The sequence below is a fragment of the Meleagris gallopavo genome, chromosome 3 (genome assembly GCF_905368555.1).
Source record: "Meleagris gallopavo chromosome 3, MGAL_WU_HG_1.1, whole genome shotgun sequence".
Classification (NCBI taxonomy): Eukaryota; Metazoa; Chordata; class Aves; order Galliformes; family Phasianidae; genus Meleagris; species Meleagris gallopavo.
In genome coordinates this window covers 59,213,276-59,239,823 of record NC_139406.1, presented here as the reverse complement: position 1 = coordinate 59,239,823, position 26,548 = coordinate 59,213,276, and the positions used below count along the sequence as shown (strand labels likewise).

Sequence of the window (26,548 nt, the reverse complement as noted above, 5' to 3'; positions counted from 1 at the left end):
TTCTAAATTTTTTATTACTTCATAGAAAATTTGCAAATAGTTCATTGTAAACATCAGTTGAGTGTTCTGTGGCAATCAGAAGGGAGAATCAAATTGTAGGACAGCAATAGTAAAAAAAGCAGAATATATTACTGCACCACTGTGTAAATCCCTTGTGTCCCACACCTTCAGTGCTACACATAGCTCTTTTTTCTCCTCATCTCAAAAAGGAAGTAATTGAATCAGAAAAAGAACACAGAACACTGTGCAAGATAATCAAAGACGTATATGGCTTTAGAATAAGGAGAGATTAAACAAAATCCCCCTTGAAATGGAGACAACTGACTAAAGAATTAAAAACAAACAAACAAACACGAATATCTTGAAAAAGCTGAATACAAAATAATTAACCTCACTTGTAATTATATAAGAAAAATGGAAAATGAAAACAAATTATCAGATCACAGACAAAGAGGGATGCTTTTAATCACAAACCTAAGAAAGGATACTTTCCACAGAAATCATAATTGAACTGTAAATAATAAATCTCTTCCAGAGAATGGTAGAGAGATGAGATATGTACACTGTTTAAAAGCTGATTAGGCACTTTCAGGAAAAAAAGTGTTCATCAAAGGCTGTGAAAAACATGACTGCAGATACAATACACTTATTTCAGGAAGTCTCAGCCAGTATTGCTAGGAGTTTTTAAACACTTGTGTTTGCTGCATTAAACTTGTCAATTTCTTATTATTTACACTTGCTAAATTAATCAGTGAAAAGCTGGAAAAGAAGTACTGAAGTCTAACTTACACAAAGGGAAAAACATTAAAATGTTATTTCTCGGCTTGATGTATTGTAACTTCAACCCACTATTTGCTGAATGGAAATGTATTAAATGAGGTTTGGTTGCTTTCAGGTTTTAAACTCATACGAAATGATCCAGTTAGGTATGTTACTTGTAACAGATTAAAGGAAAAACCTTAGATTTTAATATATAAATCAATGAGAATAGATATGAATAATGTCTAACTCTTGTGTTAGATTCCAAGGATTACTTTCAGAAGGTCATTATCCAGGTTTTCTCTGTGACTTTTTACACTACATGGAATCTGGATTATTATTTGAGTGAGGCAAAAGAAATTTTTTCTGTTTGAGTAAATTGCATATAACAAAATACCAAAATATTGTATGGATTTGGTTCTAAATCCTTCAAAATGTCACAGAGACACAAAAGCCTGCCAATCTTTGTTGGTAGAAAAACATTAATAATTATGAACTGAAACAACTACCTGGAAAAAAAACAGCAAACTTCTTAAATCAAAGAAAGAATGTGTACATTAATCTTCACATTTCTATTATACCATTTAGCTTACCCCAAAACATCCATTTTCCAAGTACTACCACATCTATGACCTCCTTATCTTTGTCAATTTTTTTGGAAAATTAATCCATCAAGCTATCCAGGGTCAACTTAGCAGATGTGTTGAAATTAAAAGCTGTACACAGAAGCAGCTTTCCCTTGTCACCAAAGCCCAACTGGTCTTCTGTGAGAGGACTGAGCTGCATTCATAATCCAGAATATTTACCTAATGGTCCTGAAAATCAGCCTGAAAAAAAAAAAACAAAAAAACCCAAAAAAACACCCCAAAATGGAGAATACTTAGAAGAAAGTCATCTTTCTGATATATACCTTGTGTTTATATAGACTAGCCCACAAAATTCAATGTCCCTCTTTCTCCATATAGGCTACCCTGAAAAAAAAGTGACTTGAGAATTTAGATAAAGAAGCTTGGTAAGTCTCCTAAAACTAGAAAGTTTTCATTAAGGTAATCTTCTATTTTCTCTTCAGACAGATTTGCAACTGTGTGATTCAAGCTTCAGCAGAACTCAATCTTTCTTAGTTTTTCACTATATTTTCTTATGCATTTGATTCTTATTTTATATGTGTTTCGGGAAAGACACTTCCAAAAGTCCCCCAGCACTTACTATCAAAGTCTTCTGATCTCCTAACTATTGTAATACAAATCCAAATACATCACTAAATTTAGAGTTAAAAATAATTATTAACTAAAATGTGCTATTTTGCAGAATTTGACTATTATTTATTCAAGGGGAAAGATTCTATTCTTTTCATGAGGAGAGAAACAAAATAATAAATCAATAATATTAGGCAACAATGAGATTTGAGAGAGAAATAGTAAAGCAGAATCACCATGACAGAACTAAGGGAAATCTTGGGAAATAACCAATAGCTACAGAGCAATAGTCAAAGTGACAAGTTTCACCTACACTATGACCTATGGCTCCCTACATCTTTTGCAAGCTTAATGCTGAAATTTAGTTATCACTGCCATGGTCTTAAGGATGAATCAAAGTATGTTCTTTAAGAAGTACTTCTGATTGCTCTGAAAGTAATGCTACCTATTTATTTCTGGTAACTGCAACAGTTACAAGGAACACAATGACATTATTTGATAGAACAAATTCTCAGTTACAAAATACTGTTTTTCAACCTAGTCACCATCATTTGCCAACTTGCTGAAATGTATCACCCAGCACCTCAATGTGCTCGCATCCACTGTTTGGTCTCTACAAACATTCAGGAAGCGTTGATGAATGTCAGAGGGTGACATTTTTTCTGCGTGTAGGAATTCAGTGACAGACCTTTGCTTCATACACTCTTCCATATCAGACTCCAATTTGTCAGACTGCCCCTCTACTGCTATCTGTCACATGGCTACAAAATGTAATGCAATATTGGCAAGAAGGTTCAGGGTCCACTGCCATACCACCAATATCTGCCTCTGATGTAGTAGGCCAACATTATAATATAGAAGGCATTGCTTTCAGAGTAGCCCTCGTATTTCCAGTGGCAGTACTATAACTCAGTCTGATTATCTGTTAGTATATTAGCTGGATGATGTGAGAAACTGGACTCAAATGTTCATTGCCTCGGTCTTAATTGTCTTGATTTGATCACATATCCCATCTTTTCCATTAGCTGAATGGAAGTAAATTATAATTTGCTTGCTTACATTTCAATTTGTTTGCTAACTATTTTAATAAATTCAAAACTATTCATAATAAGAAAACTTTAAAATATCAATGATCTTGATCACTGTCATGCAGGAAGTCCTGCGAAAGCGATTAAATTTCCTGTTGACATTATAATGAATGAAGTTAAATAAAGTTGGTAACATTTATAATAAATAGCATTGAACAGAAAGAAAACTTGCATTGGAGAAACTGTGAAGTATTAGAGATGATGATTCTAGGAGGAGAACAGTGAAACAAAGTCAGTAAATGTCTGGCAATCAGATTTCAGTTACCCAAGATGGCAAACAGGTTAGGAACAAACAGGTCTTTCTGAAAAAAAAATTGCTCAGGAAAGCAGTCAGACTGACTGGAAGAAGAATCACTGAAAAAGCATAAAGTTGTTGCAGCAGAAACACAAGAAGCATTGGCTTGGTAATGATCTCTTGGATGACCTGCACACAGATTACCAGAGACAAATATAAAATAAAAATAAATGTACAATGATAAACACAGAAAGGTCAAGACACAAGAAACAAATGAAAAGAAAGTAAAGCATAATAAAAAGTATGCAGTGGCATATTACTAACAAAGGGTAAGTTCAAGCACTGAGCTATTGCAACTCTGATGTGACCATGAGGCCACAGGTACATGTGGCAGCAGTAATTGTTTCCAGCATGAGCAGCTCATTCATCAGGTAGCTCTCTAGTCCATTTCAGCTACACAAACAGCTCTTCTAGCTGACCAGAGGCACGAGTTTGGGCAGGTGTGAATAAGGTTTGTCTGTGTTACATGTGCTGCCATTAAATAATTAATACATAACTATGGTCATAGGATGTCTGGAAAACCCAATTTGATTTCATTTCCATCTTCAGAAGAAAGATTAAATGTAGTCAGCAAAATAATGCCACTGACACTCAGTGACTCAGCTAAGAATAATGAAAAGAAAACTATAGATTATTTACATAACTTAGAAATCTGAAGAAATTTATACATAATAGCCTTTGTGAATTCTCCTGAAAACATGTAAGGGTCTGGGTAAAGCAATCTCAAAGATGTTAGTACACAACTTGTAAGAATTTGATTAAAACAGGAGAGGCTGAAGAAGATCAGAAAGGGTTGTCCCTACTTATTTTCAGACAAGGGCAAGAAAAAAGAAGGGAAGGATGACTCAGAAAATTATGTTCCTAGCTTCATTTGCCATAAAATTATTGAAATGAGAAATCAAATTAATAATGGAGAAATAAACATTCTACCAAGAAGGTAATAGGTACTAAACAACATAGATTTCTCAGGAACTGAATCATGTTAAATCAAGCCTGTTCTTTTTTAGAAGAGAAGAGAGCTTTTTCTCTTTTAAAAGAGAAGTTTGGGAAGAAGCAACAGGTGTGATATATCTTGATTTTAGAAGGCATTTTGAAAATGCTTAACATTCTTACAAGGAAATAATGGAAATATTGCTATATAGGCAGAAAAAATACGTTGAAAATTGCACTCATAAATATCTACCTATTGTTCTCTATCAAATTAGGAGTTGGTAACCAATGAGGCTCTGTAGAACTTTATATATATCCACTACTATCCAGTACTTTCATAGTCAGTTTGTTATCTGAATAGAAATTATGACTTTTATGCTTCTAGCTAGAAGCAAGACAGTAGGGATTGGAAGATACGGACAGTAGGGACTGCAAGAACCATGCAGGACATGATTAGTATTAAGATAATCTTGACAGAATGACAAAGGTCTGGAAAAAAGTATGATGTAATTCAATGAGGCCAGGTGAAAATTACTGTACTTAAAAAGAAATAAGTGTTCAAAGACAGAACAACAGGCTACATAGCAGTTCTACACAATAACAGATCACAGATCCAACTACAGCTTGATAATTTCATATTGTTGTGGAAATAATCAGATCATAGAAACATAGAATCATAAAATGGCTTGGGTTGGAAGGAACTTCAAGGACCATCAAGCTCCAATCCCCCTGCCACATGCAGGGCCACCAACCTCCATATCTAATACTACACCAGATGACATGATGGGATGCAAAACTGAATTTCAAAATGAATCAGCAATGCTTATCAGACTATTTTATTCTAGAAGTAATAATTTACTGTCAAAGGATAAAAATCTTAACACAACTTTTCAAATTCAATTACAGCATGGAACAACTACTAATATCAAAGGACTCAAGGATTTTCTCATCAGTATTTTAAGGCAGTATGACAGATTATTTTGAATATGTCAGTAATAATTCATACTTCTTACTGAATCTCCATTGTAAGGGGAAGAACTTAAGAGAGTCAAATTGTATTTTTTCAGATCAATAAATGAAAAACATCATTAAAGTTGTTATGAAGTTAGACAAGACATAACTTTGTCTGACAGACAAATATACTGTTATAATATACTCTGTAACAAGAGTTGATATGCAAAGCAGAATCTGATCCCATGAGGTTATGTGCTGGCTACTATGCTGGCAAGATTCAATTGTTATTAAAAAAAAAGTGCCACATGGGAAATCTATTAAAGCTGAAAACTGTAACAAGTCAGAAGGAGTATTCACTGATATTGAAGAGAGGCTATTCAAGACCAGGTATCTTTGTGACAGAGTCATCACCACAAATAGTAAATGTTAGTCAGTGTTAAATAACAAATAAGTTACTGCTGAACCCTGGGCTGCACATCAGAATAACTCTGCAATTACTTCTAGGAAACTCCTTTGAAACATCAGTAACCAAGTGTCCAGGTGTTCACACCTATCCAGAATGTGGACTTATGTCTGAATATGGTCATCTAATATCATTTTCGAAATCATACTGTACCCAGTTTTCAAGTTCCACTCCAGGTGATGATAACTCATAGATTCCATTTGATGCTTACTTACTGTATGCATATGTCTTGGAAAATTTAAAATGGCCAACTGGAAATTTGCTGTAATAGTGTAAGGCTCCTAAAGTGATATCTAGTTCTTTCATTCAGAAGACACAAAATATCTCTGAAACTGGGGAGCATAAAATACAGTATTCTAAAATATCTTTCTTCACTATTTAAACTATATTCACCACAAATAAGATTAGGTTTTGTTCAGGTATACTGTAAAAAATACTTGCTTGATGTCCTTCCTGTTTATATAGGTCACTTCAAAAGTATTGCTTCCTATTTATTTTCACGGAAACTACAACAGATACAAAGAGCACAATAACAGTGTTTCATAGAGCAAATACTCAGCTGCAAAACACTATTTTTCAACACAGTCACCATCATCAGTTATGCATTTTCACCAATGATGAATAAAAGCCAGCATGCTGTGCTTGTAAAAACTTGCACTAGCAGAGATGACTACTGAAATGCAACACACACCACCTAACTGTGCTCACATTCACTGTCTGGTCTCCATAAATGTTCAGCAAGTGTTGATAAATGTCTGTGGGTGACATTTTTTATTTTTATTTTTTTTTTCTGCATGGTGTAACTTAGTGCTGCCATCTGTCACATGGTGAAGTTCAACCTCTACTGCCATACTGTCAACATTCGCATCTGATATCATGGGCCAGCATAACAAAATAGGAGGCACTGCTACCAGAGTAGTCCTTGTACATAGTTGAGTGTGACGTTATCAAGAGCAGTTGACTGAGATACTGACTGGGGTAAAATTCTTCCCAGAGATACTAGAGGAGCCCAGCAAAAGTGAATTGGGTCCAGTGGGGAACAAGATAATCTTTTTTCCAAAAAATGTGATTCTGTGATTTTGTTAAAAAGACACAAAAACCCACAAATTTCAGATGGAAACTAAGTGGAATGGATGGAAGATATGAGTGGTACTAAATCCACTCTGCAATCTATATCAATCACTCTTTGAACTCTTAAAATTACATGTTTAGCCAGAGACTGAAATGGAAATTTCTCCTGTCCTGCATGCATCTACAGAGATGCTTAACTAGTTAAAAAGGTGGACAACTTCAATCCATGTTAAGATTGCAAGAAGGTATTGATAACGAATAGGACAGGTTTTTTTTGTTGTTTGTTTGTTTGTTTGTTTTTCCTTAAGTTAGAGCTCAAGCAGTGTTTTTCTCTTTGGTCTGGACCTTCAAAGGCATTACATAAGACTAATTTTACAACCTTTCTTTTATCATCTTTCTCAATATCTTTTGGAAAAAAATAGCAAGACAGCAGACACCTTTCCAAAGAAGGAGGTGAAAGAAACTGAAAGGAAAGCAGAACCACCTAGCAGTTCCTGTGTAGCTGATAATTTTCAATAGCATAGTGATTCTCAGTGTTTGCTGGTTATGGAACTGGAGAAGAGGAACTATGGACCTGTTAATGATCAGGATTTGTATAATTTCATCTATGCATGCCCGGTTGCTCTTTTGTAAGCATAATTAAAATTCTGAGCTTTCCAGTCTTGGTTGAAGAGTATAGCCTTAGTGCTGCAAAAAATAATAATGCTTAGACAATCATACTTTTCTCTCTAAATTGGATAACTTCAATGATAAAATCTTACCTTAGCATATACTGAAATATAATGTAAATGCCTTTTAGAGAACAGAGAAAGATGCTGAATGATAGCAGTGAGAACTAAAGTAAACTGGGAAGTGACAGTTAGAATGTAGTCTGGCCAGTTTCTTCCTAGAGCATCTCTTTTTCAGCTGGAGAGTTCTGCCAAATACTATGCATTAGTGGAGACTGTGAAAATATTAATTAGTGAGATTTGTATAGCTTTATTAAGACTTAATTGACCAAAAATCATGGAATAAACATGATTAATTATTATACATTTGTATACCTAATGAAAATATTTTGTAGCTGCAAACTTCCAAATTCCTGGAATGTGTATCTATCTCAGATTTCTAAGATAGATCAAGAGGTTACATTGACAAAATCTATCAGAACCTGTAATTATGATAATAAATAATAAAAAAAACCACTTTTTTCACTACAATTTCTTCATTTTCCTATTTTCTCTCTTCAGTTCAGCTTATCCTATCTGGTTTGTACCTACATTATTCTTTATCTGCATTACAGAAAGTGAATAATCCGGCAGCAGGAGTTTTCTCTGTTTAGTTGTCTGTACAACAGACAACAGAAAACAGGCAAATGGTATATTTATTTCACTGTAAGGTGCAGCATAATGTATATCTCAATTATTTTCTAAAAGTATTAATTCATTTGAAATTTACTAAGATGAGTTTTTCAAAAGAAAATGAATATTAAGCAAAGGTACATAAAATTGCTCTCTAATATAGAAGAATTCCTAATTGAAGAAGATAATTTGAAGAAAGTCTTAGTGTATATGAAATGTCATGAAATGTCATTTTAGTACTGATTTACAGTCAGAAAAAGAAAAATGCTATTGATATATAGGCCTAAAAACTCTTCTTACATGCATTTTAAATATCCTATTAGTATAATGTATTCTTTGTCTAGATAAAGTGCTTTATATACTCAGCTTCAGAAATTCATAATATCTACCTTTTTAAAGTAATAGGATAGCAAGAATGAAGATTCCAGTTGCTGTAATGCATGAGTATTTTATCTTGTAGGTAAATGACTGGACTTTTGTCTTCTGCTCAGTTTAGCTAGTGTGACTGATGAATAAAATGCAATAGGCATTGATAAAGAGCATGTCTTATCTTTCTTCCTAATGTTTTTGTTATGTGCATGAAAAACATTCACAGAAAGAAAAGTAAGAGGAAAGGAGAATAGAGATTAAAGGTGGACTAGAAGTTGTGTTGGAGAGGTCTGGCTGAGCCAGAACAACATCCTTCCTTGTGAGTGTATTTCTTCATTCCTTGTTTGCAGTAGGGCAGCTGATTCTACAAAGGCTATTGAAATAGCTGCATGCAGCGTAGTGAGGATTTCAAACTGACTGCTTTTTCTAATATTATTGCTTTGCTTATTTTCTCCTTCAAAGGAGGATCTACTGTAAAGTTCTTTATTTATATTGCATAAAGATTGCATGCTTTGGATACCATATTGAGCGTCTCCAGTTGCAGAATTCTGACATGGTGGTTTTCATGGAAGATGTCAGAGCAGCAAGTCAAGATCAAGAAAAGAAAGAATTCAGCTTTTAGGATATATATATTTATACTCTTCCTGCAGTCAAAGCTCAGTTAAGTTCAAAGAAAAACACTTATGGAAAGTAATTTCTGTAGACTATTCAGCACTTCCAGCAGATCATGTTGGCAGACCTTAGGAGAAACATCGCTGACACGGCTTGGCCCTTTAAAGGAGAACAACTCAATTTCATCCAAATCCATTCAGATTGTCATAGTAATTGAGTCATTAACTGAAGAATATATGGTTATAGAAACTGTTTCAATGTTGTACAATAGAAAATTTTCTATTCTTAAAGCACTGTGTAGAGGATTTACAAGGACCTGAAATAACCTCTTTGAACTGTCATTCTTTTAGCATATTTTAAGCCTGCACTCAGTAAAAATATGGCATACTGTTCTACAGAGCAAATATTCAATTCTGCTAAGGTAAATTTGCAAAACTTAAAAAAAAACCCTGACTAGGTACTGTGGTTGAGGCAGTTGAGAGAGAATTAATTTCTCTGGTGAATAAAAGTTGATATTGAGATAGTATTTATTGGATTATAAATATGGTAGCATTCAAACATGAGTTTATTGAAACATTATTTCAATGCAGTTTAAGATCAAATGATTCCAGATGGTTAACCTGAAATCCCCACAGCTAGTCCTGTCAGACATACTGACGGTTTAATCAGACTTTTAATACACAGATGGGCTTTGAACAGTTTCGATGTTCTGAAAAGAAAAAAAGAAAAAAAAAAATCCTTGGGAACAATCATGAAGAGATTGATGAAGATTTCTGAATAGTAGGCAGCAGCAGTTTGAACATCAAAAGAATGCTTGAGTGCACTGAATTCAAGCAGAAGATAACAGCGTTTTAAGATAAAGTACCTGCAGCCAAAATAATGTACTTTCAACAGAAGAAGCTGTGCTTTTGATTTTCCCTATTTTTTTGAAGAAGCCTAGCTGAGACTTAAAATCTTGCAGGGATAGTCAAACTTATGTTATTAGTAAAAATTTACTTAAAAGCTTTGTCTGTAGACAGAGACTGCACTGATCATTATCTCTAATTTATATTGATACAAAGACCCTGAAATACCTCAGGGATGAGTGAACCCTCATCACGTTTATGAATAATACCAAGCTGAGTGATGCAGTTGATCAAATAGAAGGATGCCATCCAGAGGGCCCACATGGACCTAATGAAATTCAACAAGGCCAAGTGCAAGGTATCTCACCTGTGTTGAGGGAATCTCAAACATGGAAGTACAAACTGGAAGATGAATAAACTGAGAGGTTCTGTGGAGGAGGACTTAGTGATACTGGTGGATGAAAAATCAGAGATGAGTCATCACTGCACACTTGCAGCCCAGAAACATAACCAGCAGGTCAAGGAGGTGATTCTCCCCCTCTGCTCTGCCCTCATGAGGCACCATGTAGAGTGCTGTGCTCAGCTCTGAGGCCCCCAACATAGGAAGGACAAGGACATGTTGTGGTGGGTCTTGAGGAGACCATGAAGATGATCAGGGGGTTAGAGCGCCTCTCCTATGAAGACAGGCTGAGAGATATGAGGTTAGATCTCTGGGGAGATCTTATTGAAGTCTTTCAGTACCAAAAGCGTCTTAAAAGAAAGGTAGAGAGAGACTTTTTTAAAGACACGAAGTGATAGGACAAAGGGTAATGGTTTTAACCCAAAAGAGCATAGATTTAGATTAGACACAAAGACATTCTTCATGATAGGAATGGTGAAGCACTGGAACAGGTTGCCCAGAGATGTAGATGCCCCATCCCTGGAAGCATTCCAGACCAGGTTGGATTCTGTACTGCAAAAACTGATATAGTGAGTGGCAACCCTGCCCAAACCATTTTATGATTCTATGATTCCATGCAATGTTGCTAATCAACCATCATATAACATACTGATGTTTTCACTTCATATTTACAGCAAAAGAGATGAATGTATGTTCACCTCCACTGCCCACACTACCACCTCTCCCACTGTCACACAGAATAATAATGACCAAAGCCTATCATACAGATTTTCATCAGCAAACAACTCAGACATGGTCTCATTTTTGTAAGGAAGTACAATGTGTTAAAATGTATCAAGTCAAATAGTGAGAATTCATGGAAATTTTTTAGATCTTGTGCAATTAAGGCCCAAAGAGACAAGAGTAAGTACAAATTTAAGAGAAACCAAAATGTCATACGCAGCTAGTACATAAAATCCCTTGTTAACAGGACAGGCAAAATCCCAGGTACAAATTGGGTTTCTTACCCATCTTTATCTCTGTTTCTTGTCTACAGAATACTGTTTATAATGCTTCATAAAGAATTTTTTCCAGAGCAAGGCAGAAGACAATCAAATCTCATGCAATAAGTGCACTTCAAGTGGTGTTTCTGAGGCATCGAGATACAGCGAGTAAGAAACCAATATGATTGAAGCTGGCTCCCACATTATGCTGTCCAGAAGAGCTGGTCTGAACACTAATTATAACCAGAGCATCTTAACAGCAATTTTTTTGGATTTCTGGAGACTCCTCTAAGGATCCTTCAAAACCACCTACCCCTGGCTCCACAGAGGAAAATCTACAGGGTGTGGTGGTTTGAGCCGCTGAGACACTACTGCTCCATAGGAAAGGTGGGGGAATAAGGATGTGTCACAGAGGTAATACTGGCCTGATTAATTGGATGAATGTATTGAAGTCTCTAATAACTGTAGATGGGTGCTACAGCCTGATAGAACCTCTCTGGCCCACAGCTAATTGCCTTTGCTGTAGGTCTCCCCAGCCTTACAGGGTGATTAATAACAGGCTCTCATTACTAGAGATTATATCTTCCAGGTCAGGTCATTGCCTACTTTTCCAATAGGTAAAGCTCATTCTGAGCAAAATGAGGGATCTCATGTTATGACAATTATTATCTCAATTAGTAACATCCTTAATGTCCTCTAGCAAAAGAACAACCACACTTTACTGCATTAACAGGTGAAAATGTTCAATTCTTAATTAACTTTTTAGAATAGAAAATTATAGAACAGAACTATAATATAATAAATTCTGTAGCCAGGGAGGCCATTTCAAGTTATGGAGCCCTTTGAATGGGAATAGAAAAGCAAAAAGCCAAAGAACTCTTCACACGGTGACAATTTCTGAAGGCGTATGGTATGTTCTTCTAAGAAATCAATACTGCACTTGTAGATCAAATTGCTGCACAAATGCTAATACACTGTTTACTGCCTCTGCATTTAGAAACCCTAAATTGTAGTTCAGGGTAAATGAAAAAGCCTCCTTGAGCTGTTTCTCCAGTAATTGCCCAACCATGCAGCAGGAACTCTCTTTCCTCTTCAGCCTTTCCTTCTCTTATTTCCCTGGTTTCCACCTTCCTTACTCAACAGAAGATGATCTGAGAGGGATTCACAATAGAATGGAGAAGAATGCAAAAATAACTGTTTTTACACAGCACTTGCAAGTAGTTGAATGTTGCTGAATCTTCAAAACTCAATACAAGGAAAATCTAGGCTCTCCTTGGAAATTCCCAGGCTTCCTACGACCCTTTTCAGCTTAGTCACTGTGATTTTAAGCACTCCTTTTCCAGTTCAGTATGTTTTTCAAAGGATTATCTTTTACAGTGTTTACTGAATTATTGATTACCTTTTCAGGATACCAGTAAATAATGTGTTTGTGTGCAGGTATTACTTTCTGTCTTTGAAGACTGGAACTACTTTCCCATAATAAAGCCTTTTTTTTTCACAATTACAGTCCTCGGAGTTCCAAAGCAACAGAACTAAACACTATGATATTTCACAAACATAGCCATGGAAATCCAGTACAAAGTGTTCCAGATCCATGTATGGGGATACAGCAGGCCAAACAGTTTGAGGAGGTCTCTGTGCACTTTTCCAAATTATTTTGTATTGCTATATTTCAAAATTGATTTAGATGGGGAATTTATCTTTGTCCAGAGCTTTTGGCAGATGATTTCACATACTTAGAAATGGAAGGTAGGCTGAGCAAATTATCTATGTATTTAGGAGGATTTATGTGTATTTTATAGAGTCTAAAATCCATGTAATAAACATTGCCTGCTCTGCTGAAAAATTTCTGAGGGCGATGTGGTGCCAAATCTTGTTTTCAAAGTTTGTGTGGCCTCAGTGAAGAGGGCCATGATAGCAGGACTGACAGCCAAGGAGCATGTACAAAAGGGAAAGAAAGGACTTTCGGGTATGGGATTAATCCAGGAAAGTCTGAGAGACAGAAGAATTAGTGTGAATGCTAGTATGAATCTAGTAGTGACTGTCATGCTCCCAACAGCAGAAAGACATACTGAGCAAAGATCTTCTCTCCCTTCCATTATTACCCATGATGGAAGGAAATGGTTATCTGAAAATTAAAAGGGACTGGTTAATGTGTTCTTTTCTTTTCATTAGCTGCTGTTTTTAGTTAATCTAATCTCCAGTTATTACTCAGCATTTTTCATTTTAAATGACACTGGGGGTGTATTTTGTGTATGTGTAAAATCTGTATGCAAAGGAAGAAAGACATTCTTATTTAAATCGGTGGGAGTTCTTTGATTTAACACAAAAGGACCAGGACTGCATCCGCAGTTGTAACTTCATAGAGTCATAAAATCATAGGATTGTTTGAATTGCACAGGCCCCTTAAAGGTCATTTAGTCCCACTGTCTTGCAACAAACAAGGACATGTACAGCTAGGTAGGGTTGCTCAGTGCCTGGTCCAGCCTGTCCTTGGATATCTCCAGGAACAGGGCTTCCAATTGGCTTCCACCATCTCACTGGGCAACCTTCTAAAAATTATTTTCCATCCCACCATTAATGCTCCCATCAAATCCATAATATGCTTATTGAAAATATAGAACTATTTTCTCTCCAATTTCTTTTCATATCCATTATTACTATGTTGATATGTTAACCTACAGGATTAACAAACCTTTACTTTGAAGAGGGAACACAGAAGTTCTGAACTTTCTTTGCGAAGAGTATATTATCTTTAACACTCTTTAACTTATCTGTGCTTTCCTTACAAATAAATTACCTAATATCTCAAATTCTCTTCAGCCTGGAGATTTTTTTCTCCCTTTGTCTCTCTCTTTATTAAAATATGGATCAGAATTGCATTTACTTCTGAGGTTCTCTCATCATGATTTTGAATGTGTGTGAAATTTTCCCTTGAAATAAATGATTGTGATCCTTTTCCAAAACATTTTCCTATAATGAAAATGCTTTCATAAGTCTTATTTTTATAGATTTGATTTACAGTCTATTTACAAGTAGAAGGAAACAGCCACATTTACTTCAAAGTTTCATGGATCAAGCATTATTTGTCCTCCATCACTACAGTTCTCTAATTGCATGCTTTAGAATGCACTTCAGTCATGCTACTTATTATGACTAGCTTTAATACAGTAGGTTTATGTTTATACTTAATCTTTACTAACTCAGGTTGTATATGCTTAGGACCAACATTATACATCTCTGCAAGGTAGCAGTCTGCTTCTAGTTTTATGTACTAGATGTAAAAATACACAAGTGGTTTGGATTTTTTTTTCTGTCAATGAAGAAGCACAAGACAGCTGCTCAGTTTTACTGCACTTCTCTCCTCTAATATCCTCATTTGTTCTTATGAAATGAATCATTTTCTTCTTTCCAGTCAGAATCAGTGGTCAAATGAAAATGTGAATGGCACATAACGAAGTAAATAAGGCAGGATGCGAGGTGAAATTTGGTTGGTTAGTGCAGAGGTCTAGGCTATAAGAACAATAATAGAGCTCTAAAAGTGCCATATGGTGACTAAAAGGCTCAATTTGTTTCACAAGCACTGCATTACACCAGATAAAAGACCTTTCATATGTGCTTCTTTATATCTCATTTTTGCAAATCGACCCTTCTTTATTCCTTCATTCATTTACATATTTTTCTGCTGTTAATAGCAAGTGTAAAAAAGCTGAAAAATCCCTAAGTTCAATGAGAAATCAGATTTATTTTTCACAGGCTTGCAACTGTATGAACAGCCTTAAAGTTAGAAAGTTAATCTATTGCACTTTTGCCCAAGAGAAATATAATAAAATACACTCTAAAGATGGAGATAAGAATTATCTATAAAATCAGATTTCTCTGGCATATAGCAGATGATTATATTAATCAGCTAGAGTATGGAATAAGAAATTTGCATCTCTCATTGTTCAACCGATATAATATCAGTGTATTATTTACATAACAAAATATAAATGCTTCCATAAATATTATTTTCAGTAAATATATATTTCAAAATAATGCAAAGAGTTTTAAGAAAGAAAATTAATATCTGGCTACAAAGAAAAATTGCATTGAGATTCTAATCATATAGACCCTTAACGGGGCAAAAACAATGAACTTTTTATCTAAGCAATTCAGCTCTATGGGTTTTCATTTCTGTACAAGTAATAAAAGGATATATAAAGCCAACATTTGATATAAAGGGCTTGGTTTTTAATCTGTCTTGAACTAGTGCAAATCAAAGTTTGCTCAGCTAACAGTAGTGGAAACATGGCAATACAAAATTAGTGTGAAATGAGAAATAAGCCTTGAATCTCCTTTTGGCATAACATTTTTTCTTTCAAGATGTAGTCTTACATGCTGTTCTCTCAGCACCACAGACAGCATCTTTGCCAAGCGTATAAAACATATTACCTGGCATACAATAAAAGAACTTATATTAATGCAGAATGGTACTTTAGAGTAGGGACTGATTTTCTATGTTGTCCTGAAAGACAAAGTAAAGGATAATTGCTATTTTCATTAACTATCTCACTTACAGTTACTTGCCATGTCTTAGAAAGCCAGTAGCTTGGACTAATTCTGAAGAAATACAGACAGCTGTCTCTTTGATACCCTGATAGCCAGAAGGAATATTCAGTCACTTCTGATAGACATTCAGTATCTTTTAATTGAATGCTACCACTTCTTTATACAACCAAGAAAAAATCTTTGAAGTATACAGAACAGAAATGAAAACTAGCCAGGAGGATGTTTTTAGACTGAAATACTCCACTGCAGTCTCAGTGGGACAAGATATCTATGGCTGTGAAACTGTTGCAATAATCTAACTTCTCACTTCCAATTCCTTCTTTAAAAAGAAAACAAAATCAACAACAGCACCAACAGAAACTAAACTCAAAGATACCACTATATTTTACATTCCATTGAGATTTCATTCAGTTTAATTTTCCATGATCAGTTAGCTTTACAAGAAATGCAGACCAGTTACAACTAACAGTTAAAAAGACTGCAATTAAAGACAGAGCATGAGGTAAGAGTAGAGTGAAATGCATTTTGGAGTATCCATTGTTCTTGAAGAAAAGGGAAGCAGTCACTGGATAGACATTTAGCAATAAAAGCTTTCCAAAGAAAAATGGAAAGTGGAAATGAAAGAGAAGGCAAGCAGATTGTCTATTTGTTTCCTTTTAACCTCTCTCCTTGAGGTTAATTTATTTAAAAAAAAACAAAAACAACATAAGCAAAACCTGAATATGGTGCTCCAGAAATATGTCCACTGGAGGTTCAAAGTGTGTTGTCATGGCCTTGGGAGTATGAGCTTCCCTACAACATAAATAAATGAGTGCATAAACAACGTATTTTTCATGAGAGAGAAGACAGACACAAGAATTTAATGGAAGGCTGACATTTTATATCAAGAAGATCATATTCTATAGTGAGGGTGGTATATGAGAAAAATAGAACATATAAAGAAAAATAGAACTTATTAAGCTTTTGCTGCAAGAATGCCATTTAAAATGTTTTAATACATGCGTACTGATTCCTATTGTTCCTATCATTGTATGTAACTGATTTCCAGAAAGACTGAAATGTGACCATTAGCCATTGTGTCTGATTGCCATAAAATGATTATTTTCTGCCATACAATTTCAAAAAATGAAAGCCTTGTAGAATACTCATTGTTTTGATAAATCCAGCCCAGCCCAGTATTTTCAGTCAATGATTAACAAGAAAAACATTTGTCTAGGAGTTTTTTAAATCTCGCTGCTTAAACTCAAGCATGTTTGCTGCTCTGTGCTGGCAATGTGCACTCAGTTTCCACTAGTAAACTATGTCACACAAACTTAGTATTCCTGATTTTTAAATCTTAGTTAAATTATAGCTCGCTTTGAAGTGAAACCAAAACACTGGTGCAAGCAGGAACACACTGCAATTCAGTGCTTGCCCTCCCTGTGGCCTCCACGTACCCATGTTTAGACTGAGCATATGGGAGAGTTGAAAGAACTGTATTTTCACAGTTCCCTATGTAAGCTATCGAAGTGGCATCATCACCTTACATTGTAATTTCCTGCGATTACTTTGCAGTTGTCTAAGGATGAGAATGTAGTACCCTCATACAACAGAAAGCTGATACAAAGTTCCTGATGTCAGTGAGAGGCATAGTATGTTACACTTACTATAGTGGTAAGCAGAAAGGAGGAGCTACTAGGCAGCCATTTAATATATTTAAGTATTTATTCAAAAACTGAACTTTATCCACCCTCTTCTCCTACTTCTTCTTGTTTGCTTTTTTTTTTGTTTGTTTGTTTTTGTTTGTTTGTTTGTTTTTCTTTTTTCCCTTCAATCAGACAACTTTAGAGTGCAAACATCTTGGTATATATAGGGAGGAAGGCTGAGCAGATACAATTAATACTTGCAACTCTTTTTTTTTCATCTGCTAGCAGTGGGCTGCATCATCCTTCTCTCCCTCACGGTTAATTCTAGTTTAAACAGCTCCTATCTTTATTTCTTCATCTGTGATTGTCAGGCCATTTCTCATAGTCATGGCCCACAATAGGATAATGATTCTGAGATCTTCTGGCATCTGTTCCATATTTGTTTTTCTTCAAGTTTCCTTTATGAATGAATTTCTTCTGATGTTACTACCTAGCATGAAAATATTCACATACTAGAACTAAAGAGAGCTAAAGATATGATTCATACAAAATTAAGTTTAGTGGATTTTTCTGTCAGCTCCTAGCCCTCTTAATGTATACACTTAATGCACATAGTTCTCCCTGCCTCTGAATTTTGCTTTTGTTGTGCTAAAATACATTTATATTGATTAACCACATTTGAGTTAAATAAGCAAACCCTGACTTGAAAAGAAAATCAATTATGTATGTAGGAAAAATTTATCTTGAATTAAACAGGAACACAAAACAACACAGAAATACAGACTGATTTTTCAAAATCATGTTATTTAAATATAAAAAAAAAAATAGCCAGGTTTTTTGTTTGTTTGTTTGTTTTTTTACAGCTACTATGTCAACAATGAAGGGAAGAAAAGGGATTCAAAAGTACCTACTGAAAAAGACAAGATGATTTCCATTCTATTTATGATGTTTTAGCTCGTTTTGCAGCTGTCATATGGATAGCTCTGGAATCCATAACTCATGGTTTTAGCAAGAGTCTCGACTGTCAATTTTTATCAAGGGCTTTTAGAAGGTGTTAGTAATTTACATCATTGAATATGGATTAGCATTATCTTTCAGTCTGGCTAAACGAAATAGTCTGAACTCTAAATGGCCATTTCTAACGAGACTATTAGAACTCTGTATTCAGCAGTTTTGCATTCAGTACGTCTTTTGAGAATCCCAATGAACTCATTCACTGTGGATTTTCCATTTGAAAATGTACCAGAAAAATGAAAGCGTGTAAGAAAAAAGGTAAAAAATAAAAATAAATAAAAAATAACTACTCATCATGTATCTATTTCAGAACTGAAGTCTGGTCTAAACCTCCTTTACATATTGGTAAATTTACTCAGATACAATTTATGCTTTGTGTGCTTTGTGTTTCTAACCCTCATTTTGTGTGGCTTTTGTTGTTGTTGTTGTTGTTGTTTTTGTTTGTTTGTTTTCCTGATAATTTATGGGTTGATAGGTCTCTGAGCATTTTTAAGCATTATTTGCATGAGCAAAATTCTTCAGCCTGTCAACATTGTCTCATATCTCCAATTTTTTTCAGATATGTCAATATAGCCTGAGCTTGTTCATACCTAACACATATCCCAACTGATGCCCAAAATTGTATTCTTCCTTATTTTATTTCTGCACTCATGCATTACTTTACTCCTACAGGAGCCCTGGGATACATTTCCTGTCTAAATGTCCAAAATACAGTTGCCACAGGGGTGTATTGCTAACAGAAGATGGTATTTTTCAGAGCCAAGTGCTGATATAAAGCATCTCACTGGATATTAATCCAGTTAGAATCCTTAGGGCGAACATGTAGAAGATGAAAGGAATGGTGACTCTCCCAACATACATTTTGGAGAATCGAGAACTATCTGGCTTATTATTCTACTACAACTCAGGGCAAATATAGAGAGGCAGTCAAAACAACCCAAACCAAGCTAAACTAAAAACCAACATAGATACTGGCTACATACATGTAATACAATAAAATGAATATTGTATTACTCCTCTTTAGTAGGAACACTAAACATCAAAGTTTATTACTTCACACCACTTTTTAACCCTACCTATCTTGAACAGACCTTGCATACCCTACTGCTGCAATCTTAATATTCTCTACAGCTTGGTGATATGATGAAACTTTCTGATGACTTTCAAAGACTAGTATAGGACATTATTTTAAATTATTATTATTATTTTTTTTTTGTAATGTACCAGTCCCTATGTCTCTCATAAGGCTTTCTATTCTGTGCTCAGTTACTCATCTCCTATGGTCCCTTAAATTCTGCACATACCTATCGGTCTCAGACATATCTTTTTGTTCATGGTGTAACTCCCTCATGTTCCATTACACCTCTCTTTCTCTTTTCAGGATACTTCCCAATTCTTCAAAAAGCAAAACTGCTGCACCACTTCTTCAGAAACTCCTTTTCTTTTCTTTCTTTTCTTTTCTTTTCTTTTCTTTTCTTTTCTTTTCTTTTCTTTTCTTTTCTTTTCTTTTCTTTTCTTTCTTCTCTTCTCTTCTCTTCTCTTCTCTTCTCTTCTCTTCTCTTCTCTTCTCTTCTCTTCTCTTCTCTTCTCTTCTCTTCTCTTCTCTTCTCTTCTCTCTCCTCCCTCCCCTCCCCTCCCCTCCCCTCCCCTCCCCTCCCCTCCCCTCCCCTCCCCTCCCCTCCCCTCCCTTCCCTTCCCTTCCCTTCCCTTCCCTTCCCTTCCCTTCCCTTCCCTTCCCTTCCCTTCCCTTCCCTTCCCTTCCCTTCCCTTCCCTTCCCTTCCCTTCCCTTCCCTTCCCTTCCCTTCCCTTCCCTTCCTTTTTTCTTTTTTCTTCCTATATTATCTCAGTTGCTTTGATATAAAATATTAAAGTTGATTTTGATTAGTTTCTCTTTCCTTCCTTTTATGTTTGTATCAGTAGTCTAGCACATAAACTAATCTTCTTACTTCTCCCTTTATAACTGTTCTAAATTCCTCTGTTCTCTGCTGTTATCTAAATCCACGATAAGGCTCTATTTCTCTTTTTTCTTTCTGTTTTATCTGATCAACAAATCATCCTCTCTTTTAGGCTTCCTGAACTTCTTTGCTTTCAAAGCTGAACTTACAGCTATTTATAACAACAGAGCTGGATGCCAGTATCTGGAAGGGCAAAGCATGCTCTGATCAAATTGAAATGAGCAACCTAATACAGGACTTGCACTAGAACAAAACAAGACTATGTTCATTAAAAATGCATGTTAATTCTTTAAGGAATGTTTCCTACAGCAGGCTAAACCTGTTACTGCTATCTAGGACTTCTTAAGAAAATAGAAATCTTTCAGTCATCTTATGATTAATAGAGTCTAGAAGGTCCTTCAGCTCTCTGTGAAGAGAATATGTCTTTTACTGGTAGAAAATTAAACCTTCATTGTTTCCTGTTCAGAGGGAGCTCTCAGGTATGCAGTTAAACAAATGGGATGTGCTCCCCCTCTCTTTATTTATGCTGTTGGCAGTATCTGTGCAAACTTCATCCTTGTGAGACTGTTGGCATTACACCATTTAAGACTGAGCAGAGTTATGAATTAAATTAATATAATTTCATTAATATTTGAACAGTATGTTAGAAACTGTCTGGAAGATTATTTATAGTTCTTTGTACATCACAACATCATAAATGCTTATTGCCTAAGTGAAAAACTTCTATTTAAAGTACACTTGATGCTGTGAATTAAAATACATATTACAGGGTAGAAGCATGCAACAAACACATTAATTATTAAAATAGATTTATATGTGCATTAGCTAATTATTTTGCTTATGTTTCCCAACTAGCAGAGGAATGAATCCATACGGTGTGACATAATTCCATAAATTAGTCAGACCATAATAAGTAAATTGACCTTGCTTCACCCTTCTAAGTAGGGGGAAAAAAAGAAAAAGAAGAAAAAAAGAGTATTTTTGCATGCTCAGAAGTTCAATTATTCAAGCCCATCACTGAGGTCATAATTTTACATTTATTCTGCTGATCCAAACATGGGCAGCCTGCAGAGAATTCCCCAGAGCAGCAACCATGTAGTCCATTTGGTGAAATGATTCACATGTTATCCCATCAGATAATCTACACAGCTTTACTGCTGCTGTAGAAAAACCACTATGTAATTTCCCAAATAAGCACATTATGTTAAAGAAGAAAAGTCAGGAACAGAGAAAACAGGATAACAGGGAGTAAGGTTATATATATATGGTTTTATATGCTCAGGTATAGAAGTCTGGAGATTCAAGTGGTGAATAAAGCAGATCAGCACGTTCAGAAAATAATAACCTAAAATACAACCTTTCTAATGAAAGCAATAATGCTGGAGCAGACCAAAGGGAGATACAGGGTAGCAAACTGGATATGAATCTCTATCAGGAAACGAAGGAAGTCAGTATGATTTCCAGCTGGATATGTAGAAAGAGTGTGTGCCAGAATATCTAAACCCCTCTTCTACACAGCACTTTATAAGGCCAATTCTATACAGGTTTCCATCTCACTATAAGAAATATTGAGAAAAATGATTAAATATATATGCATGTGAGAAATAGAATTTTCATGCATGGAAAGATGAAAATAATTAAAAAAAAAGCAACAAAAAAACAAGCCAATTCAACACTTTACAAAAGGGAATCTAACAATAGACTCCTAATTTACAGTTTACACCTTCACATATGACTTACTTAAATTGTTCTTGGTTTTTTTTTTTTTTAAGACAAGAATTTCTGTTTTACTTTGAAGGAGCTTTGAAGGTACTTAATTATAAAAAAACAAACTTTTTAGTGCAGATTTAAATGTGACAGATTAATGCACTATATGTCCCCTTCCTTTACGTTTCTGCTGATTTTAAATAGTTTAATGCTGTTTCAGTATATATGTATTTTTTATACAAAGCAATTATCCAAATTGGCATTTGAAAAAGAAGTCACCAAAATTAACATAAAAAAAGCTCCAATAACCTTTAAGTTATTCCTCATCTAAATAACAGATATTCATCACTTAAAAAGAAAAAATTGAAAATAAAATTCTACAAATATTTTTACCATTAAAGATTTTTCCCCATTCTATAACCAAATTGACTTGCAAATTAAAGGTCATAATCAGTTTAAAACTTAGTTCAGCCAAAAAAAGGGAGCAAGAATCTGCCAACAATGCCAGATTATGCCTTCAATCAAAACACGTAATCGAAGTGTGATTACTTACTGTTGTAGCAAAGCAGTTTGAAATGATTTTAGAAAACTGATGATCCCACCTTATCACAACCATAGAATTCCTAAGTATACATGTATACATGTATTTACAAATACATATATTTTCAATGTACATATCTATATATTTTGTACGTATTTTATAACGACAATTTTTAATACATATATATTGTCCTTCAAATGGCTATGATCTGCATATTTCCATTCCAAAAAATAAAGCACAGACAAAAGGGAATAGTAGAATGACTGCAAAGATTCACTCGGAGTAATATAAAGGGTTTTTTTTAATGCTTTGTGAGCCTACATCAGTTGGCCTATGGAGCTAAATGCATTAAATGGTGAAATAGAGATTGAGAAATGGTGGTAGTTGATAATGCTTGTAAATATTTGCTTTTCTAAGGACAATGCTTATGAATGCATAGTTCCACTGAAATTAGCTTCCTAGTAAAATGTTCATTTGTTTATATAGCTTCTTCATACCTGAATATATATGTGAACTTGCAAGGTATATTTAACACACAGGTTTTACAGTCCTATGGGGATTCTGAACTCAACACAGCTAAGGTCTGCAAGGTGCATTATAACTCCTATATTTTTTTTCTGCTTGTAAAACCATTTTACATTGACGTAATAAGGCAGAAAAGGCAGAAATGTAAGAAAAGTGTCTGCATGCATGTGAATCACATCATGGAGTTATCACTGAAGATAACTCCAATATAATGAGATTAGTTCAAATTGGGATCATTTTCCAGTCTTCTTTCAACCTGAAGGTCTCCCTTAGATGCTAGTCCCACAGGTCCATTTGAAGCATGTGGATGCTCACTGAGACTTTTTCATGTTGCCTATTAAAACACAGAAGGCGGTCTCTACTGAAACCTGCACTGCATTCATCAGCATGATGTTGAAATGGTGAGCTAGTTTGATTGCAAAAGCAAAGGCAGAGAAGTTCTTCAGTATCTGCTGAATGAAACTGATTTTAAATACCTGCTATCTTATACCCTGTGCTGTTACAGTGCCTTGTTTCAACAAACATCATCAGAGGCTCTGCCAGCTATGCCCACTCTTTTGTCTTTCTTTTGGTAATAGACACATTAGAGGGGAAACATAACCCCCATTTTCAAGCAGGGAAAAACAACAACAACTAGGGAATTACAGGCCAATCAGTCTCACCCCTGGCAAAATCATGGAGTAGATACTCCTGAAGGCTCTACTAAGACACAAGGAGAATAAAGATGAGGTGATTGGTGGTAACCAGCATGCTTCATTGAGGGTAAGCCATGCCTGACAAATGTGGTGGCCTTTTTATAATAAAGTTATAGCCTCAGTGGATCAAGGAAGAGCAACTGATGTCATATACATGGACTTGTACAAAATGTTTGACACTATCATGCATGACATCCTGGTCACCAAATCGAAGAAAAATGGATTTGATGGATGGAACACTTGCTGAATGAGGAATTGTCTGGATGGTCACACTCAGAGAGTTGCAGTCAATGCCTAGTGTTCAAGTGGAGAGCAATGAAGAGAGGCGTTCCTCAGGAATTGGTGCTGGGACTGGTTTTATTTAACATCTTTGTAGGTGATATGGACAGTGGGATCGAGTTGCACCCTCAGTAAGTTTGCAGATGACACCAAGTTGAACTGTGCAGTTGACACACTAGAGGGAAGAGATGCTAACCAGAAGGACTGGGACAGGCTTGAGAGGTGGGCCCATGCCAACCTCACGAAGGCCAAGTGCAAGGTCCTACACCTGAGTTGGGGCAATCCCAGGCATGGATACAGGTTGGGCAGAGAATGGCTTGAGAGCAGTCCAGAGGAGAAGAATTTAGAATGTCGGTCGATGAAAGACTCAACATGAGTTGGCAATGTGTGCTTGTAGCCCAGAAGGCCAACCAAATGCTGAGTTGCAAGAGTGTGACCAGCAGGTCGTGGGAGGTGATTCTGCCCTCCTATTCTGCTCTTGTAAGACCCTGCCTGGAGTACTGAGTCCATTTCTGGGAACCCCAACACAAGAAGGACAAGGAACTGTTCTATGATTCTATGGTTTTTTGATTCTATGATTTTTTTATTCTATTATATACTTAAGACTGCAGTTAACTGAGAGAAGATGAAGACTTGTTGGCTTGAAGAGTCCCAGCAGACAAAGCAGGCAATGAAATTTGCACAAAGTCATCACCCTTGGTTGCTTTATGGTGTTCCATCCCTGACAACAGGTTTTGGTCTCAGAACTGGGCAGCTTGACTTGACTCCTTTACCTTGTCCACCACTCTATTTGCTGTTGCTTTATGAGGTTGCAGTAAGCTGCAAGCTTCCAGGGAGTCTGAAAACGGCTCTCAGCTTTTTATATCACTGCATCTTTCTCTCTTTGAGCACTTGTGCTCAAAGGGACATCAATTACTCCAAAGCAGAGACTGATAGCTTGTAAGAAATATAACTGGAGCCCAGTGCCTCTAACTCACATCCTACCTGACCCAGAGAAGAGTGATCCATGACTGACAGGGTGAGTGCTATGACATACAAGGTGACAAGAGTGTGGCAGCACTGAGCAGAAAGAGGTCATCGGGTCAAAACAGTTAATAACAAAGGAATGGCTGCACAGCCCAGCACTGAGGATCTGTGACAATGCAGTCTTGTGGAAGAGCAAAGTCCCCCAGGAGAACACCCGCGGTGAGACTAAATCACCTTTCCTTGCATTTGGTAATGTTCCTGTTGCACAGTTTTTCATATGAGTTTGATGAGCTCTCCTCTGGAGTGAGGAGCTGCTCAGGTGGCAAAATATGGCCTTTTAACAGAGCAGTCAAGTTTGGAACTAGTTCAGTGAGAATATTTCTGCTTATCACCCTCAGTATAATTTCAGGCTACATTAGGCTGCCACATAATACATTTTGCACAAATATTTACTAAGGATTGACTAACCCAGTAGTACTGATAGTAGTTCTGGTTTGTGACTGCTTCTTTTCCCATTATGATCTTCTTAAGAGAGAATCTATACTGTCTGCATATTTATTTACAGAGAAAGTAATTGAAAAATCATCTTGCCTCTGGCTGCTATGCTGAATATAACAAAATGCCATTTTTTTCCTGACTCTCTTCATACTAAAAAGTCCTCTAATACTAGTCCTTCATACTAAAAAAACCTCTTTTCATACTAAGGAGTCTCTAGATGCAGAATGTGACTTTTAGGAATTCCCTCAGAAGCAAAATAACATACACAAGGCAAGAAAATGTCTGTTATCAGATCAAGGTTCAGATGTGAATGAGGAATCATGTACCTGTAACCTTGTTTATTCTTAACAGCTACATCAGTTGGTCTGAATTCTGTTTTGTATGTTTTGCACAATCTTTGTAGGTGCCTCACCAATGCTAGCAGAGAGACATGATCAAAATTTAGGCTAGTAAGACAGATAAGAGACAGACCTAGGGAAGCTCTGTGGTCACACCTTGAGAACAGAAGTAACTGCTGATAAATGAGGCTCAATGCTTAATAATTTATTAAAATATCGTGACTGAAATTTTAAAATGGTGTATTTGGGAATTTAGTCCAAGTATAAGGTATGATGACATCAGCAGATAAAATATATTAGGCACCACAGAATCATCGAATCATTACAGTTGGAAAAGATTTCTAAGATCATCTGTCCACCTACTACCAATACTGCCCACCATGTTTTCTTCTGGGCTCTGTATTTAAGGTAACATTGGAGAGAATCCAAAGAACAATGACAGTCATTGTGAATTTGTACAGTCTAAAGAAGTCTAAAATACACAGCAGAATGTGTTATAACAATTTTTGAACATGTGAAAATATCTGAAGATAAACATAATCAGCTTT

The 26,548-nt window shown here is 35.7% G+C and overlaps 1 protein-coding gene across 5 annotated transcripts in view; it reads right to left on the bottom strand.

Annotated features, from left to right (window-relative positions):
• Nucleotides 1–26,548, bottom strand: part of NKAIN3 (sodium/potassium transporting ATPase interacting 3) — a 404,665-nt gene that overhangs the window by 34,266 nt on the left and 343,851 nt on the right. The window contains exon 5 of one of the 5 annotated variants that reach the window (XR_014882537.1): nucleotides 16,573–16,648. The exons of the other annotated variants lie outside the window; for them this stretch is intronic. The gene's annotated coding sequence lies outside the window, so the exon portion shown is untranslated. The remainder of the gene's footprint in view (nucleotides 1–16,572; nucleotides 16,649–26,548) is intronic. 5 annotated transcript variants of the gene reach the window in all.